We start from the raw sequence: 15,031 nt of genomic DNA, 5'->3' as shown, positions 1-15,031 counted from the left end.
ATAATGTTCTTGAGTGTACCCTGAAGCAAGAGAACTCAAACCCAAGACAGCAGCAGAGCATGTTACGTAGGTCATAGGACTACCCAAGTCCTAAGGCCATAGGTCCTCTACCCAAGACTCGAGAACGGTGGTTTTATTTTGGAGTGTCCCTCTCCTAGAAGTCTCTTCTACCTATTTAAAATAGAAAGTAGTCAGTAACAATTTCAGTTTAGTTAACCCCCTGGGTGAAGGAAAATTATTCGGTTATCTTTGTGTTGTTAAGTGTGTGTGGAGAGAGGAGAATGTGTGAAAAAAAAAAATGGGCCAGACTATTCGATGCATGTGTAGGCTAAGGAAATTGAGCCGTAACACGAGTGGGATGTAACACAACCTGGCCAGTTAAATGACCCAATACCTCTAACGATAGTATCTCAATGGGAGGCTGGTGCATTGGCCAACCTATTACCTAAAAAATCCACAAAGGCGTATAAAAAGTCCACATAAGCCCAGAGTCCTCGAAAAACAGTTTCTAAGAGATTTTTTTTTTATGGTGAGGCTAGTAGTATATTAGAAAGATGTATCTGGCATTTTATTTCTATATAACGACATCTAGCAACTTCCCTTAAAAATATAAAGCCTGTAAATATCGATAGAGAGCAGTATATGTGGCCATACTGTTACGCTGTTGATGAGAGACTTTCGTCTCTCTCATAAAGAGACTCCCGGTGATGCAACACTGATGTTTACATGTGACGTATTAAGAGAATTGTGACGTCAGGGTACGAATACTTCTACCACAGCTCAGGTTCTGCCGAGGTATCGTACTGCGCGGCACCACACTCCGAGTTCAGCAGTCGTTGGTGTTGTATCTGTGGCAGACAGCAACAGAAAACCACCTGTGCTTTTTCAAGGTCACCTTTTCACGCCCATTCTTCTTCCCTCATCTCTATGAAAATAAAGGTGAAAAGGGAGGACTGAAAGTCTAAGCGGCATCGATTACAACTGTCCGAAAGCACACCGTTGTTAGACTAAAAGGTGAGGTTTGCAGTGCTTTGATTTCGTTTACTTTTATCCAGCTGATTTACTCATTCCCGTAATGCCGAAAGTTAACATGCGTACGTGATCATCTTAAAATCATTGCGTGGCACCGGAAATTGAAGTGTAATTTCTTAGATATTTTTTGTTGGTCTTAAATACAAACTTGTCTAATTTTAGTTGACAGATTATGTGAAAGATTTATTTATTGTCTCTTGTGTCGCATGACTCTGTGAATGAACTTATATCATCGGTGACTGGGGTACATTATGCCGTAGAAAGTAACTTGATATACTTATCTGGAAAGCTATGTTTGGACATTTTAGTAGAATTTTATTTATTTATTCCTAATGTATTATTCTAAGTAGAATATTTTAAGAGATCACTCGTTTGATATGTTACTTGGAATTACAATCCATTCAGGTAGTTTAAAGTATTATATATCTTCATGGTTTGCGTAAATTATATTGAGATTATTGGTTACATTATTTTTAAAGTGATGGTACGTAGTTCCTTTTGTGATATATTCCTGGTTTATTTTTCTGCTTTTTCATGTGGTCCAATACTTGTAGTTTTGCTTAAAATTCCAAACTATTTGGCCGGAAACCGGTTTTAAAACTACTTCATAAGAATGTTTTAAAGTTTCACGAGGCTGTTCCGTGTTAGATCTCTCTCTCTCTCTCTCTCTCTCTCTCTCTCTCTCTCTCTCTCTCTCTCTCTCTCTCTCTCTCTCTCTCTCTCTCTCAAACATTGAGAAGATTAATGAGAATAAAGCTTCTAAAAAATGTTCTATCCCACATTGATAAACTACTTGTTTACAGATCAATTGTAAAATATTTAACTAATCAAATTTGTAATTGTGAAACACAATTTTTACAGATCAGGATCTTTTCTTCTGTACCAATAAAATTGTAGATTTTTTCGCAAAAATAATCCCTAAATCACTGTAGCCTAATCGGTAAAACTTCAAATTCAATTTAATTCTTTTTAAATAAAACAGGGTGAATCCCATCCGTCGTAAGAGTGCTAGAAGTATTTTGTTAATCTGTTCTATTAAACTATTCTATTAGTAAGCTTTGCAGAAAGAACAAATGGCTTTTATTTCCAGTGATGGTGTTCAAGCAATAGTCATACCAAACTAATTAAATACACATGTTTATGGGAACCTTTAATTTGTTGCGCTTTAAATTCATGAAGTGTCTGCTAGTTTAAATTTTCCCTAAAGTAGTTCATCTTTGCAATCGTTTGATAAAAAAAAGTAATTTCAACTACTTTAATGATTATCATTATAATGATAAAAACTATATGCCACACGAAATATTGTTCAATGTTATGCCAGTAATTATCCAAAGTTTGAGGGGCGTACTTAGTCGTTTGTCTTAGTCTTGATAAACTGAGAAGGCTTTTATTCGTAACTGTTCTTTTTCCATAATTCATGAGACTGATAAGGAATCTGTTATAAACTATTTCCTTCCTTCAACTTAGCTATTATTATTCTTTAACGTAAATATTCCTCCTCCGGGGATGACAAGAATATCGATTAAGGTAAACATGGCAGTCATTAGGTTAGACCTTGATCTTGAATACTTCTGTCCGTCGATGGTGATGGTAATATCTGTGGAGGGGGAGGGGTGCTATCTTTCTTGAATATTCCAACTTCGTTGATATTTAAAATATAGCATGCCGTTTCCCTGTTCAATTAGAGCTCGCTTATTACTGGCTCGGATAAGTAGGCCTACTGGCTCTGTCTGGAACAAACTTTTGAAATTGATGAGTTTTGATTTTGCCAGGCTGCTGTCACCAGTATCAGATTATTATTAGCATTATGAATGTTTGATACAATTCGTATAGATATTACAGCTTAATATCAATGATGCGATTAGTTTAACTATTAGGCTACCAGCACAATCCACTTCTGTCACGGAGTAATTGTTGATATGTCTGAGAGACTGAACTATAACAGAAGCAGTTGAAACTGGTTAAAACGGAAACATCCTAGTTTTGATCTGGCTGGAGTTCCATTCCCTCTTCCGGTTTTCAGTGTTCTTTATCGAATTATCAGTGGAGAGTGAAGATTGAAGCAAGCGTGTCCGGCTGCATTGATCTCCAAGAAGATAGGCAGTGGGCCACCAGGGAGATTTACCCGAATTGCTGATAAGATAAAAAGTTCGGAGGAAATAACTCTATTAAATCTCAGGGCGACCTTCTCATTTACGAAAGTATGAGTCTTTACTTCTAGGTTATTGTAGGTATTTCAATGAGAATACGTCATGTGGTTTACTTAAATGGACTAACAAACGACTTTCTCATAATTTTGTAATGAATTTTTATTGTTTAGTTTGTTAACGACTTTCACTTCAAGGTTGTAGAAGAAGCGTAGAGATGGTGGATGACTTGGGTAAATAAGTTATTATAATTATGATAAAATTAGCTTTGCTTGAAAATGGCACATGTATTAATTTATCCATATATGTTATGCCCATCCACAATAGCCTACTATGCACGAATTAATTTCATAAGACGGCGAAGCATTATTAGAATTTCGTTACCAAGCTATTTAGGTAATATGCGATATTCATAATTGTACAATATTAATTACTTAGACAAATTACATAATTCGATAGATGTCATATAAACAGACGTTTTCTGCCATTTAATTTTCATGATTATGGATGGATTATCATCAGAATTAATTCGAATAAGCGAAGAGAAATACACAACGAAATACATTTTTATTTTTTTCCACAGTTCTTAAATGAAATAAAATGAAGATGGCTTCTAGTGAGAAGTTCACGAAGATGGCCTTTTGAGATTTTCTTATTTCGGTTTCGGTAAAATTCTCAGTGCCTGCGTTATTCCTAGTTTAAACACTCATGATGTTATATATAGATTGGACTGAATAACTGTCCGTTTGCGATAGGAGTGTGTTTAAAGACGCCACAGCTGTGTGGTTACAATTCTCTGGCTTATACGCATATATATATATATATATATATATATATATATATATATATATATATATATATATATATATATATATATATATATATATATATATATATAATATATATATATATATATATATTTATATATATATAAAATATATATATATATATATATATATATATATAATATATAGCATAAATTGTTGAAACCCATAAGGTAAATGAGTTTTGATTAAATAGTAACACTACAATTATTATAGTTTGTATCGCTGTTTATGTGTATACTACACACTTGAGGAACTACGGAAATTAAACTAACATGGAACATATAACATAATCCCAGTAACCCATCCCAAAACTGGAACTGTTCCACTTATGATGTGGGCACCGAACACAAAGCGTTCGATATATCATGGCATTTACAGTTCCGCTCGATCTGGTGGTGTCATGGCTGACGTCAGTTCTGTAAACTCGGCTAGACGATGGTGCCATTAATCGTACAGATACAGTTTTATACTAGTATCGTAGTACAAGGTAGGCCGGAATATTAAAAACAAAATAAAACTTGTCATCTCTCTCTCTCTCTCTCTCTCTCTCTCTCTCTCTCTCTCTACGTGGGTGTATTTGCACTTAGTGAACTTTCATTTAGCTCCTCTGTGATTTTTTGTATAATTTTAATCGCTAGTGACATGTGAAAATTTTCAGCGAAGGATATAGCATTAGTTTTATTTGAAGCTGATGTTATATAGGCCTACTGATTCTTTAAACGTCACTGTTAACCATTCCATCCAAAACTTGTTCTATTTAGTTTTACCGTTTTACCTAGTCTTAATTCTCCACATCAGAATCAATCAAAAGACGTGCCAATGTCCTCTGATTGCGAATGGCCGTGTGAAAGAAACTACAGCGTTGTTTATCATTGAACTTGCCAGCAGTTTGTAGTTGCTGTTTTGGTATGCGATCTCGTCATTCTTTTGCTATTCAATGCGATTTCGTCTGATGGCCTGATTGGTAACGTCTCTGCCTGGTGTTTGCCAGTCGGTGGTTCGAGTCCCGCCCAGACTCTTTAGTGCCATTAGTGTCTGCAACCCTACCATCCTTGTGAGCTAAGGTTGGGGGGGGGGATGGGGGAGCCTATAGGTCTATGTGCTGAGTCATCAGCAGCCACTGCCTGGCCCTCCCTGTCCTAGCTTGGGTGGAGAGGAGGCTTGAGCGCTGACCATATAATATATGGTCAGTCTCTAGGGCAATGTCACTGTCCCTTGCCTCTGCCATTCATGAGCGACCTTTAAAGGTCGCTCATGAATGGTATTGGCAAGGGACAGTGACATTACATGAGGAGCTCGGTGGTGTTTTATCTTTTTCGCGAACGAGGCAAGAACCATTAGATATTTTATTATTCGTTGTTTTTTTTTTCATATTAAAATTAAGATCTTATACCAAAGCAAAACAATGATTTTTGAGATCCACCATAAATGATATCGCTTACCAAAACAGCACCTGATAAAGTACTTGCTTTATCCAGTTTTGATGAGCGACGAAGCAGCTCTGATAGAGTATGCTTGACCTATTTAGATCGCTTGGTCATTCCCAATTCAGTAGATCGATGGATTCAGGTGGTTGAATTTGGTCGGATCAATGACTTCGTGGAACCACACATTTGTTGATTTTCTGGAATGCTGGTGCTAAGGAATGGCAGAGAGAGAGAGAGAGAGAGAGAGAGAGAGAGAGAGAGAGAGAGATTTTGTCAAATAAAACGTTTGATATGGTTGGTATCGCTTTCCGGTCCTTAGATTCTACGACACAATTGTGATACCTGTGCGCGCAACTAAAATTTTCTTAGATTTCCATAAATAGTGATGTTTACATTATTGATGTTAAAGAGAACTTGCAAAGTTCCTATGAAATGGGACGTAAATAACGTTACGTTTCTAAGCTCTTGCGAATATTTTGATTATTACCTGTTGTTGTTGTTGCATCTGGCCAACGAAGTCCTTGCCGAAGTTGGTTAACCTTATGATTTCTAGCGTGTGAAGACTCCATCGATGTTTTGTTTATTTCAAACTTACAATATTGAACGAGAAAACCTAACACACACATTATATATATATATATATATATATATATACATATATATATATATATATATATATATATATATATATATATATATATATATGACTACCTTTCAGATAAAGTATCTATTTGGTACTAGCATTCATGTGGTACATGTTATATAAGACTTGACAAACAAATAGTTCAAATATACAGATACGTGTATTTCTTGTATCTGAGAATGATTTTAAAAGAACATTTCTTGTCTTCACACGTGAAAATAAGAAAGGCAGTGACAGGTTCAAGTAAATAATGTAGTAACTGGGCATCGCTTCAAAACATTGATTTTATAAGGAAATGTCTGTAATGTTCAGCCAAGCAATATACCACGAGACATCAGAATAATTGAAGATATTAAGGCTTTCAAGAGGGAAATGAAGATTTTCTTATTCCGTGAGTCTTATGGTAGTAATGATTTAACAGTAAATGAAAAATTCGTGATATGGGATGTTGAATACTCTAAACGAACAAGTGTGGAGGCTCTGTAGAAAGTGGGGTTCCCTTGCTGTATGGGACCGGAAAAGCAGCCGTCCAAAAAAAAAAAAAAAAAAAAAAAAGCAACTTGCGATTACTGTTATTACCAGGATTGGTTACTACAACTTAATTGTAATCTACTTAAAATAAGCCTGTAGAATTTACAAAACATAATCAACAGAGAAAATTGATAAAGGGTGTCCCACTCGAAAAAAAGAATAACCCACTGTTATTAAACTTCATTGGTTGTCTGCTAAAGCCGGGATAAACTATAAGGGGAATTAGTAATCAAGTTTTCAGAACTAGACGTCAAAAGTATATTAGGAGACTATCTACACACCCTGCAGCTAACAAGTCCTGTCAAACCGAGTGGTTATGGATGATTTCAGTTTATTGGAGCCATGATTCACCTCTTGACTGCTGGGTTATAGAGCTTTCAAATATGCGGTCCCAAGATAGTATACCAAGCTCAGACTTCACATCAGAGGGACTGGCGATATTAAAGCTTTAAAGAGGTTGCTTCTTAATTTTTGTAAGTGATACGATATCGTATATTTGGCCTTTAACACGGATTAGGATATGGTATTCTCTAGACTCTAGAGTATCCATATATAATAAAAATTCTCTCTCTCTCTCTCTCTCTCTCTCTCTCTCTCTCTCTCTCTCTCTCTCTCTCTCTCTCTCTCTCTCTCTTAGTGTGCCAGACTTAAAACTACTCGATCTCCCCGTCCCTCGGTAAGGGGGAAGGAAGTAATCATCCCCTGGCGAGATTCAACTCCCCCCCCCCCCCAGAGGTACACTTTGAAACGTCAAGTGCTGTGTTGAAGTTGGGAGGTGTTGGGAAGTGTTGAATCACTGTACTGTACTTGTATGTAAATATTCAGCAGTCCTTTTTAACGGAGCGCATACACTAGTGTATGCATAAATTATACGAAATACACTAATGTATGCATAAATTATACGAAATACACTACTGTATGCATAAATTATACGAAATACACTAGTGTATGCATAAATTATACGAAAAACAAATCGTGTAGGTCCTACAGGGAGGAGGGTTTTTTCATGTGTGACAAAACAAGGAAAACTGTTCCTTACTGTTATTCAAAAGTGAAGATTCAATAGGAGCGCTGAGTGACGCTGCACCTTCTCTATTTGTTTTTCCGATGCCTCGGGTGTGCTTGGCGTTGTAGTCAAGGCACGATTCTCCTTTGGTGGTTCGCTTAATACTTTGCCACTTAACAACCTTACAGCATGCGTTTTGCATTGGCAAGCAACGATGATTACTTTTATAAACTCGAGTACTTTAAGAAGTCATTAATGGATTTTAAGAAAAACTCTCTCTCTCTCTCTCTCTCTCTCTCTCTCTCTCTCTCTCTCTCTCTCTCTCTCTCTCTCTCTCTCTCCTGCAGAACAAAGGGCTCGGACATGTCCTTAGTAATGACAGGGTTTGTCCATTTTTCATCACCACGACGGCCAATTCGAAATGGTAACGGTGAGAGACTTTAGTTTAATTGCTATCAACAAGCCAACCTAGTATAGTTGGCCCACACAGCTTGGTTGATCATGGCAATACGCAAATCCTTCCTCCACATTAAAGTGTTGCGCACTTACCATCCTAATGTTTGAATGGTGCGCTGCCTATTTATAACCAGAGTAAAGTCATACATAAAGTACGACCAGCTCGGATATGAGCGACATGGTAAACTGCTGTTGAGTTTACCCGTGGGTTATTAGCCAGGCAATTTCACTTGCTAATCACTCCCTACGTCAAAGTGGGTTATGCTTCGACTTAGCCTCTCACAGTAATTGAACCATCGTTACGGTAATTACAAGGTTCTTTGGCGAGAGGTACAATGATTGTGGGTGTTGGATGATTTGTTTTGGTGTTAGTATTCGCATTTGAATCTTTCTCGTTTTGCATTGCGATTTTGTGATCTGTGTATTTACTCTTGGATAGAATGACACTCATTTTCAGATGTTAAATCAATCTGGTTTCGTTAATTTTTGTAAATGACTTTCTGGCCTTCTCATCCTCCTAAAGATATGACGTACCGACTTCATTGGTCAGTTATAATCTCGTGATTCCTGTGTCCTAAAAAAAAAAGTTTTATATTTGGGACACATCTGCTTGTGTGACTTCAGAGTATATTATCATACATCGATCTTTATAGCTAAAAGCAGAGCGTAATTGACTGCATGCAAGTATCATAATTTACTTGCGCACTTAATAACCAGAAATTAACTCTTTTAGGTTAATAGGTCTTCATGCATAACTAAAATTATAATTATGTGCAGTCGCAATTATTCGAATAAGCATTTGATTGCTATGAAGCCAATGTTTACGTAAATAGTAAAAAAAACATAACTGTATAAAACAAAAATAATGAAGATATTTTCATGGAACTTTTTTCTTTTTCAAAGCCACAACATCACCTTTATATACTCACTTCAGCACTTACGTAAGCGAAAGTTTATCAGTCTGAAAAGGTACTATTTATGATCGCTGATGGATTATTGTGTGTGTGTGTGTGTGTGTGTGTGTGTGTGTGTGTGTGTGTGTGTGTGTGTGTGTGTATTACACAATTTACAGCGTTCACAAGAAAATAACTTGTGAATTTAATGGAACCTGCTTAACAAAGGTTGTTTCGTATGTGGAATCTTAATTGAGTGTGTACGATATGTTTTCCCGCGCAGTTATAAAGACGTGCGGAGCCTATTGCAGGCCCTTGTAATCTGGGTATCTGATTATTAAACAATGAATCGTCATCGACTCTTCTTCCTCAACCCCAAGATGGCGCAGTGAGATATGAACCTACGCCTGTGGAGCGTAGATCAGGATGGCACCACCTATTAGACCTCGTCTTGCTACGCCCTCCAGGAGGGTCATCGCAACTCCGTCACTTCGTCAGGCCCGCGACACCATTATCTCCCAGCAACAAGCTATCATTGCACTGCAAACCCAGGTGGCTAACCTGCCGGTAGCCAGAGTGCCACGTGTGTCCAATGCTTCAGCTCCTGAGAAGTGTGATGTGGAAATGTCTTCAGCGGCGTTCAGGACATGGAGGCGGTCTATGGAGTGCTGGATACACCTGAACAGGTGGCCTAGTTTGGAGGCCGTCATGCACATCCGTCTTCTGTGTGTGCCAGCTCTACAGAGAGCTTTAGATGCAAAGTTCTCAGCGGCCCAATGGTCATGTGTGAGCCCCAAGGAGGCATTAGATAGCGTTGAAAAGCTAGTACTACGGTCATCCAACCAAGCAGTGCTATGGAGCGAATTCTTTAATGATGTTCAGGCCACGGATGAGCCTATCAATGTGTATTTTCAAAGGTGTTCTCAGTTAGCTCTAGATTGCAAGTTCGAGTGCCCACAGTGTAATTCCGATCTGTCTGAATATATGCTATTGCGTAAAGTGATGGTAGGGTTGAATAATTTAGTGCTTAAAAGAGAAATTTTTCAAAGTTATCATAGGTATGATAGCGTAGACGCCCTCAGGGCACAGTGCATAGCATTTGAAGCTGCGGTTAGGGATGTAGGTGAGAGCGGGAAAATTTCCCGCCAAATTTCAAGTTATCCGCCAGTCGAGGCAGCCAATGTCACGGAGGAGGGGGAGTGTGCAGCCGCCACTATCCACCGGGCTGTGCATCGTACGCCGCCAACGAGGTGCGGCAACTGTGGCAGTTCGCACTCCGATAAGAATTCGTGTTTGGCCAAAGGTGTTACTTGTTATAATTGCCAGAAAGTGGGGCATTTGAAGAAATGCTGTAGGGGCAAACGTAAGGTCCTGCCAGAAGTATCTAGTGCTGTAGTGATTACATCTACCGCCGTTGCGGGACAACCGTTATTGAATGTATCAGTGTCAGTGCCGGGGGGGAGGGAGTGTGTACCCACCACCGCCGTTGCCGATACGGGGGCCCAGGTTTGCGTCGCTGGCAGCGAGCTGTTGCAGCTGCTGCACCTCGACCCCGCGAAAGTTGAAAAGCAGCAGACGCTGAGAGATGTTGCAGGCATTCGTTTGAAGTGTTTAGGGGCAACTAAGTGTTGTGTATCATTAAATGGTCGATCCTCTATGCAGGAGATTTTCTTCGTGAATTCTGCAACAAATTTATACTTGTCATTGTCAATGTGTAAAGAGTTGGGTCTAGTCCCAGCTACGTTCCCCTATCATCTCGCCAGTGTTGCCACCGTTGATACAGTAGAGGAGGTGGATCTCTCACGTCCGACAGTGTTACCATTCCCCCCGCTGGAAGAAAACGTTCCCTTACTTCAAGATTGGCTACTCCAACGTTTTTCGGCGACAACCTTCAACACCTCCAAGTCACCCCTCCCAGTTATGGAGGGCCCACCCCACCGCATCCACCTCGTCACCGGGGCCATACCCTATGCTTGCCACACACCTGCAGCGGTCCCAAAGCACTGGGAAGATGAAGTCAAGGCTCAGCTGGAGGAGGACGTACGTAGGGGCATCATCCAGCCAGTACCACCGGGGGAGGCCACAGAGTGGTGCGCCAGAATGGTAGTAGTGGCCAAAAAGGATGGCCACCCGAGGAGGACAGTGGATTATCAGCGCTTAAATGCATGTTGCAAGAGGGAAACGCACCATACACCAGCACCCTTTGATATAGTATCTGGTGTACCTGTTCGAAGCTATAAGACTGTTGCAGATGCGTTCTGGGGTTTCCACCAGGTGGAGTTGGATGAGGACAGCCGAAGACTGACAACTTTCATAACCCCATGGGGCAGGTACCAGTATCGTCGCACCCCGATGGGCCATTGTGCAGCTTCCGATGCCTACACTCGACGGTTTGATGATGCAATTATGGATATTCCTCGCAAGTACAAGTGTGTAGACGACACCCTTCTGCATGACATAAGTGTTGAGGGAGCCTTTTGGCACACCTTTGATTTCCTGGCTACCTGCGCGAAGAAAGGCATTACCCTAAAACCAGAAAAGTTCTCATTTTGTAGGAGAGAGGCTACCTTTGTTGGTTTTCACCTGGGGTGGGACTCGTATGAGCCTACAAGTGAAAGGTTGGCTGCCATAAGAGACTTTCCCATGCCAGCCCAACCATCAGTTACGGATATCAGATCCTGGTATGGTTTCGTCAACCAGCTGGCACCCTTTTTGGCCACCGCGCCCCTCATGGAGCCCTTCCGGGAACTACTGAAGAAATCTACAGGAAAGAAGGTATATTGGGACGAACAACTGCAACACAAGTTCCGACAGGCTCAAGATATTATTTGTCGGCTGGCAAAGGATGGACTACGGTATTACGACAAGACTAGGCCTACAGCAGTAATCACAGATTGGAGTAGGGAAGGTATAGGTTTCGTTGTCCTGCAACAGTACTGTGGTTGTACCTCCCTAGAGACCCCTTTTTGTTGCAAAGGGGGTTGGCGGCTGGCTCTGTGTGGGAGTCGTCACCTGTCTGCTGCCGAATCCGGATACGCAGCAGTGGAAGGAGAAGCTTTGGCAGTGGCCTGGTGTCTACGGAAAGCAAGATTGTTTCTGTTGGGATGCCCCTCCCTCATTATCGTAACAGACCACCGCCCACTAGTGAAGCTTTTGGGGGATAGGGCCCTCACAGATGTGGTGAACCCAAGGTTATTCCGCCTTAAAGAAAAGACTCTGCAATATAAGTTCACAATAAAGTACCTGCCAGGAAAGTGGAATTCAGCAGCCGATTTTCTATCTCGGTACCCCTCCCTAACGGCAGTCCCAGATAAGGAGGACACCATACAAGAAGAAGATATCTCCGCGGCGGTAGCAGCAGCAACAGTAGCTGTATTGAGCCAAGATGACGGTATTACAATGGACGAAGAGATGGTCATGGACGCAGCAAATAATGATCCCGTATACCAGTTGTTGCTCGCAAGAGTCCGTGCTGGGGACTGGCCTAAGCAAAAATCCCAAGAACTACAGTGTCTTCGACCCTTCTACAGCGTAAGGGACAGGTTGGCTGCTGCACAAAGTATGGTGACATATACCCATGAGGAGGGGGCAGTGAGATTAGTGATACCTGACTCATTACGTAATAAAGTAGCAAGGAACCTGCATGCCAGCCATCAAGGGCTAGATTCGATGTTACGTCGTGCAAGAGCAACCGTGTATTGGCCTGGAATAGCAGGCGACTTGGAACAATGCCGAGCTTCCTGTGATGTCTGCAACCTGCACACGCCCTCTTCACCGCCAGAAGTCATGATTGTTACCCCTCCCCCTGAGTACCCCTTCCAGCAGACGGTGGCTGATCTCTTTCAACTCGAAGGACAAGTTTATTTGGCCTACGCTGACAGACTGACGGGTTGGCTGGAAATAGCGCATTTCCCCAAGGGAACTGGTTCCAACAAAATTATAGCGAAACTACGTGGCTACTTTTCCAGGTGGGGGGCTCCCGAGCAACTCTCCACTGATGGAGGCACTAACTTGGCTAGTGAGGAGATGATGGACTTTCTTAAGAAATGGAGGGTTACCGTCCGCCTTTCATCTGCTCATTATCCACAGTCAAATGGGAGGGCAGAGGCTGCTGTGAAATCCGCCAAAAGAATCATCCGCTCGAACACGGGGGCCAACGGTAGTTTGGACAACGACAGGTGCACACAGGCAATGCTGCAATACCTGAATACGCCCTTGAGAGAGATAGGCAAGTCACCAGCTCAACTAGCAACAGGAAGAGCACTTCGTGATGGTGTTCCTACAGCAAGACAGCAGTATAAGGTAGATCGCCACTGGAGAAGAACCCTTCGACAGCGGGAAATATTGATGGCATCGTCTAGTGACAGATTTCCCCAATCACCAAGACAACGCTCTTGCAACATGACTCCATTGCATGTGGGCACCCAGGTTAGGATTCAAGATCCCGGGACTAAAAGGTGGGACAGATCAGGTGTCATCATCTCCCATCACCCATACCGGCAGTACACAGTAAGGCTTGACGGGAGTGGAAGGTTATCATTGCGCAACAGAAAACATTTAAAGGGACAGATAGCTTGTCCCACGCCCAGCCCACCGTCTGACCCAACCCCTAGCACCACACCAGCTGACAGCAGCAGTGAGAGCCCGCCCAGGTCTAGCTCCCCCACACCCAGCCTACCCCGTGCTACGAGACCACAACGCTCCAGGAAAGAACCTGGCTGGCTCACTGAATTTGTTAAATAATATGTAATTGTCATTGCTTTTGTGTACTGCTAGCCTATAAATATATGATTTCCTTGTCCACGTGTTATTATGGATTATTTTTTTTTCTCTTTTTTTAAAGAATTATTGATAATTCATGCTATACTATACATCTGATAGTGTTGCTCACATTGCTTTGTTCTGTGAATGTTTTAATTTTTTCTTGTATGGCTATGTTTGCAGTATGCAGTTGATCCATTTCTATTATGCCAATTCGACCCATTTTATTAAGCAATTATTGATTTATTTACTCTGATTATTTTTGTGTAGCTAGATGCTACATCGTGCATCCTATCTGTTTTGTTACTGATTTACCCCATTTGATAATTATCAGATTGCAGTGTAATTGTTGTAATTATTACATGTCAATCTTGGAGGGGCATGTGGGATCCGTGTGTACGATATGTTTTCCCGCGCAGTTATAAAGACGTGCGGAGCCTATTGCAGGCCCTTGTAATCTGGGTATCTGATTATTAAACAATGAATCGTCATCGACTCTTCTTCCTCAACCCCAAGAGTGTTGGCTTGGATTATTATTATTATTATTATTATTAGCCAAGCTACAACCCAGGTTAGAAAAGCAAGGGCTCCAACGTGGAAAAATAGCTCAGTGAGGAAAGGAAATACGGAAATAAATGAATTTATGATTTTAAGCTATATTGTCCGATAATGTACCTTTGAGGTCATTCAGCGCCCAAGTGTGACTAGGGAAATCCAGCATTGGAAGAAAGGAAGCGGGAACGGGGTTAAAGTAGATAAAAATTTGAAGTAAGTACAGCTAAGGGCCGAAGGAGTACTGTAAAGGTAATGCGCACAGTACTGTATAACTGAGGTCGAGGTCTGTTTCAAACTTTAAACCTACTGTGTGGTAGGTATACTCGGGCACACAATTCCCACATACTACTATACTACAATTGGTAGTGAAGTGTTCTCGGCCACATAATTCACACAGTGCTATACCAACTACGATTAGCAGCGAAGTGTACTTGAATTAATAAAGCCAATTGTACAAACTGCCAGCCATCTCCTTAGCTTCCCGTGAAGTGGACAGAGGTTAATGAAGCCAATTGTACAGTGCAAGTTCCAACAGGGACGGGGTATATCACTGATCTTTTCTTTTCTTTGCAAGCTATTCATAATCTTGAACTCGTGGTGCTGGCATAAGGCCAATTTAATCCCCAAAACAGGTCTTTAGTTATGCTTTGGTGATATATGTAGAAGGGCACGTGTCCACACTCTGGTTTGTTTAGCTAAGTTTGTTTATGCTTGTGATTTCACATATGGGATCAAACAGTTTCCGGGTTATAA

The 15,031-nt window shown here is 40.9% G+C and overlaps 1 protein-coding gene across 5 annotated transcripts in view; it reads left to right on the top strand.

The window, feature by feature from the left end:
- The window catches only part of LOC137618093 (sulfide:quinone oxidoreductase, mitochondrial-like), a 296,155-nt gene that overhangs the window by 211,502 nt on the left and 69,622 nt on the right, over positions 1-15,031 (top strand). Inside the window, exon 1 of one of the 5 annotated variants that reach the window (XM_068348073.1) lies at positions 809-1,012. The exons of the other annotated variants lie outside the window; for them this stretch is intronic. The gene's annotated coding sequence lies outside the window, so the exon portion shown is untranslated. Of the gene's footprint in view, positions 1-808; positions 1,013-15,031 lie in introns of those variants that run through there. 5 annotated transcript variants of the gene reach the window in all.

This window comes from Palaemon carinicauda, chromosome 24 (assembly GCF_036898095.1).
Source record: "Palaemon carinicauda isolate YSFRI2023 chromosome 24, ASM3689809v2, whole genome shotgun sequence".
Lineage (NCBI taxonomy): Eukaryota > Metazoa > Arthropoda > Malacostraca > Decapoda > Palaemonidae > Palaemon > Palaemon carinicauda.
The sequence above is the reverse complement of the archived record's forward strand: the minus strand, read 5'-3'. Positions and strand labels throughout refer to the sequence as shown.